This window comes from Artemia sp. Qi Xiang Cuo, chromosome 20 (genome assembly GCF_049724085.1).
Source record: "Artemia sp. Qi Xiang Cuo chromosome 20, ASM4972408v1, whole genome shotgun sequence".
Taxonomy (NCBI): Eukaryota; Metazoa; Arthropoda; class Branchiopoda; order Anostraca; family Artemiidae; genus Artemia; species Artemia sp. Qi Xiang Cuo.
The window spans coordinates 39,727,544-39,733,204 of NC_142813.1; positions in this window are offsets into that span (position 1 = coordinate 39,727,544).

The window sequence follows — 5,661 nt, forward strand, 5'->3', positions numbered from 1 at the left end:
CTAAACTATTAACTAAAACTAAACTAAACTAGAACTTCAACAAAAACTCTAAGCTAAGACTCTAATCTAAAAACTCTAAACTCTTAACTAAAACTAAAATAAACTAGAACTCTAAAAAAAAACACTAAGCTATGACTATAAGCTAAAACTCTAAACTCTTAACTAAAACTAAACTAAACTAGAACTCTAACTAAAACTCTAAGCTAAGACTCTAAGGTAAAACAATAAACTATTAATTAAAAATAAATTGAACTAGAACTCTAACTGAAACTCAAAGGTAAAACATCAAACTCTTAACTAAAACTAAACTAAACTAGAACTCTATAAAAAAAAACTCTAAGCTAAGACTCTACTAAACTAGAACTTCAACAAAAACTCTAAACTAAGACTCTAAGCTACAAACTCTAAACTCTTAACTAAAACTAAAATAACTAGAACTCTAACAAAAACTCTAAGCTAAGATTCTAAGATAAAATTCTAAACTCTTAACTAAAACTAAACTAAACTAGAACTCTAACTAAAACTCTAAGCTAAGACTATAATATAAAAACTATAAACTCTTAACTAAAAATAAAATAAACTATAACTCTAAAAAAACTCTAATCTAATACTCTAAGATAACATACTAAACTCCTAACTAAAACTAAACTAAACTAGATCTCTAGCTAAAACTCTAAGCTAAGACTCTAAGGTAAAACACCAAACTCTTAACTAAAACTAAACTAAACTAGAACTCTAATTGAAACTCAAAGTTAAAACATCAAACTCTTAACTAAAATTAAACTAAACTAGAACTCTAACAAAAAACTAAGTTAAGACTAAACTAAACTAGAACTCTAACAAAACTCTAAGCTAAGACTCTAAGCTAAAAACTCTAAACTTTTAACTAAAACTAAACTAAACTAGAACTTCAACAAAAACTCTAAGCTAAGACTCTAAGCTAAAAACTCTAAAATCTTAACTAAAACTAAAATAAACTATAACTCTAACAAAAAATATAAGCTAAGACTCTAAGCTAAAATTCTAAACTCTTAACTAAAACTAAACTAAACTAGAACTCTAACTAAAACTCTAAACTATTACTCTAAGGTAAAACATCAAACTCTTAACTAAAACTAAACTAAACTAGAACTCTATCAAAAACTCCAAGCTAAGACTTTAAGCTAAAAATTGTAAACTCTTAACTAAAACTAAACTAAACTAGAACTCTAACAAAAACTCTAAGCTAAGACTCTAAGCTAAAATTCTAAACTCTTAACTAAAACTAAACTAGAACTCTAACTAAAACTCTAAGCTATGACTCTAAGGTAAAACACCAACTCTTAACTAAAACTAAACTAAACTAGAACTCTAACAAAAACTCTAAGCTAAGACTCTAAGCTAAAAAACTCTAAACTCTTAAGTAAAACTAAACTAACACTATAACTCTAAGCTAAGTCTCTAAGCTAAAACTCCAAACTATTAACTAAAACTAAACTAAACTAGAACTTCAACATAAACTCTACGCTAAGACTCTAAGCTAAAAACTCTAAACTCTTAACTAAAACTAAAATAAACTATAACTCTAACAAAAACTCTAAGCTAAGACTCTAAGGTAAAACACAAAACTCTTAAATAAACTAAACTAAAGCTCTAACTGAAACTCAAAGGTAAAAAAATCAAATTCTTAACTAAAATTAAACTAAACTAGAACTCTAACTGAAACTCAAAGGTAAAACATCAAACTCTTAACTAAAATTAAACTAAACTAGAACTTTAACAAAAAAAGTCTAAGTTAAGACTCTAAGCTAAAACTCGAAACTCTTAACTAAAACTTAGCCAAAATAAAACTTTAAGTAAAACTCTAAGGTATGACTCCAAGCTAAAACTCGAAACTCTTAACTGTAACTAAACTAAACTTCAACTCTAACTAAAACTCTAAGCTAAGACTCTAAGCTAAAAACTCTAAACTCTTAACTAAAACTAAACTAAACTAGAACTCGTACAAAAACTCTAAGCTAAGACTCTAAGCTAAAACTCGAAACTCTTAACTAAAACTTAACCAAACTATAACTTTAAGTAAAATTCTAAGCTAAGACTCTAAGCTACAACTCTAAATTCTTAACTGTAACTAAACTAAACTAGAACTCTAAATGAAACTCTAAGCTAAGACTCTAAGCTAAAAACTCTAAACTCTTAACTAAAACTAAACTAAACTAGAACTCTAACGAAAACTCTAAGCTAAGACTCTAAGCTAAAAACTCTAAACTTTTAACTAAAACTAAACCAAACTAAAACTCTAAGCTAAAAGGATGGGTACTTCAATTTGTAAAATGGGTTTAGGATGGTCACTAAGAAAGGAACTTGCTCTGAAATGGTCTTTGAAAAGAATTTCTTGGTGTTGAGGTAACCAAAAAGCTGTAAAGTATAGTTGTGCGTGAAAAAGATAAGTACTTCAAGTTGTAAAATGGGTTTAGGAGTGATATTAAGTAAGTAACTTGCTCTGAAATGGTCTTTGAAAAGTATTTCTTGGTTTTGAGGTATTCAAAAAGCTGTAAAGTATAGTTTTGGGTGAAAAAGATAAGTAGTTCAAGTTGAAAAATGGGTTTAGGATGGACATTAAGAAAGGAACTTGTTCCCGTCAGGACATCCTGATAGGGTTCTACCGATTATGTAATCAATTTCTCAGAAATCCAATTGTCTTAGTCGATTACGTCATTCTATGCCCATATATGGACACCTGTCATAACGTTCTGATATGGATCTACTGATTATGTAATCAATTTCTCAGGAATCCAATTGTCTTAGTCGATTACGTCATTATAAGCCCATATATGGACCCCCGTCATGACCTTCTGATAGGGTTCTACCGATTATGTAATCAATTTCTCAGAAATCCAACTGTCCTAGTCGATTACGTCATTCTATGCCCATATATGGACCTCCGTCATGACCTTCTGATAGGGTTCTACCGATTATGTAATCAATTTCTCAGAAATCCAACTGTCCTAGTCGATTACGTCATTCTATGCCCATATATGGACTCCCGTCATGACCTTCTGATAGGGTTCTACCGATTATGTAATCAATTTCTCAGAAATCCATTTGTCCTAGTTGATTACGTCATTCTATACACATAAATGGATTCCCGTCACGAGCTCCTGATATGGTTCTACCGATTACGTAATCAATTTCTCGGGAATTCTCTCCCTTCGATTACGCAATCAATATATCTCTTCCCCGCCTTCCCCTTAGAAACAACAAATTAATTCCCCTTTCGTGAATCTATAATTCTCCTTAGAAACAACAAATTCATTCCCCTTTCGTGACAAGTCAATCAATCATGATTGACTGTCAGTTATTTATAAACTTTGCCCCGGAAACAATTCTGGTCGAACACCAAAGATATTAATAAACTTCATCCCGGAAACAATTTGATTAATGACTGACAGCACAGGTGTTCCAAATTCCCAATCGATTACGCAATCAATTTCTCAGAAATCCATCTCCCCTAGGGACTCTATGCCCAAATAAGGAGCCCCGTCACGAGTATAAGATCCCTTTCTACTGTCGTCTAATCCAGTTTATGTCAGAGGTTGAGGCCTGAAACATTTCAGTTTTACAATAAATTATTATACTTGTGCTATCATTGCTCAGGCGTGATGCTCATTTAAGGCATTTCCGCTCATATCTTGGGAACTTTTATTGTTTTATGTCTAGAAAAAAACAATTGCCTCGTATCTGCTATGTTGATGAACGTTCCTCCTCTATAAATATTAGCTTGTCTCTGCCGTTCCCTACCCCAACTACCTGAGTGTGTGTCTGCTAAAACCCATGCTACTTGACAACTACTTATTGTAATGGGAGTATAAGAAAGGAACTTGCAGGGAACACTGTGTCTTATTTTATATCATGTTGAGCCTAATTGAGATCTAAGAAATGTTACAAAGTTACTGTAATAGTAATTTAAACTACATAAGCCGGTTATGAGCCCTTTTCTTTTCTCTTTCGTTATCTACGATCAAGAAAACCCCAGAAAAGACTCCTTACTCACTAAAATAGACTCTTTACGTTCATTGATTTTTGGAATTTACCCATCTAACTTCAAACTTCATCTAACTTATAGGAGGGAATTTAAAAAAAAATATCCCTGTAACTAAGATGATGCACCCTTTTAACACTCATTTTCATTTTCTACTCCCTCAATAACCCCATAGAAGAATTCCCTTTCTATGCATTATCACGAAAAAAAAATTTAGCTTTTTGTCCCTTCTCAGTGCTTTAAGGGCAAATTTGACCCATTTCACCTTGGGGGGGGGGGGTAGCGATTCCGATTTTGAGTATGTTAATATTCTCATTGTTCTTTATCGAAAGATATACGAATCATTTATGCTGCAATTTGTTCAAGGTCTAAACGTATTTTGACTGAACTAGTAAACATTACCCCTTAAAAGAAACAGTAAAAGAACAAAAACTTCAGATGTCTTAACTTCAAAACTCACCCTTTTTCTTACTTGCCTGTCCTAATGACTTGCTGTCCCCTATCATAATACCTAACAAACTTATTTGAGCAACCTACAGTGGCAGATCCAGAGGGGGTGAGGGGAGCCCCCCCCTAGCGTAGTCTAAAGTAGTGTAATTTACTTAATTAACTCAAGTTTGCGTTAATTAAACTTGCTCCTAACGCAAGTTTATCGGATTAACCTATTTTGCGCCTCTCCCATTTTTTTTATTAACCTATTTTGCACCACCACCACCACCACCCCTAAAAAAATCCTGGATCCGCCCCTGGCAACCTATTTACAATAGGATCTGAGAAGAGTCGAATTTTTATTTCGTGAGCAGAATTATGTTCACAGAAATTCATTTCGAGAGGAGGGGGAAGGGTTCAAAATAAAAATATAAAAGAGCTGAATAACCTGAAAAAACAATAAAGATTAAGGAGAATATCTTCAAAAGATCATTGTACAGGAGGAGCCAGCGGTGGCGTTAGGACTGTCGTTGGCCGTTTGCCAGTGCGTTGGCCGTTTGGTGGCGTTAGCCAGGTGGTGGTGGCCGTTTCACCTTTGCGGCTGCATAGCGATTGGCCACCAATATCCCCACATTTCACAGTAGGCACAGCCCACAAAGACAAGGCTGTATGAATACCCTGCCATGTCTGTGGAAATATGGCACATAGTGGTGACAAGGGCGGATCCAGGATTTTTTTTTAGGGGGGGGCACAAAATAGGTTGATCCAATAAAAAATTTAGGGGGGGCGCAAAATAGGTTGTTCCAATAAAATTGCGTTAGGAGCAAGTTTAATTAATGCAAACTTGAGTTAATTAAGTAAATTACACTACTTTATCTACGCTAGGGGGCGCGCGCCCCCCTCGCCCCCTGGATCCACCACAGGTGGTAACTCATACTTCATGGCGAGAATTTGCCCTGAAATCACATTTGAGCCCACAAAAACACGTACATAATAAGATCTAATTAAGTGAGTCACATAAAGAGGATCCATCGGTTTTTAGTATAGTCATTGGGATCTCGCAGGTTGATATTCCAAAGGATCCCAATAAATATAGCGTCACTATGGTCGAAAGATTGGTCCTAAGATAAACCCTCAGATTTCTAAATTTAAGCCATTTATTTGTTTTCATATCATCACCGTTTTAGCTACATATTACAGGCTAATTTAAG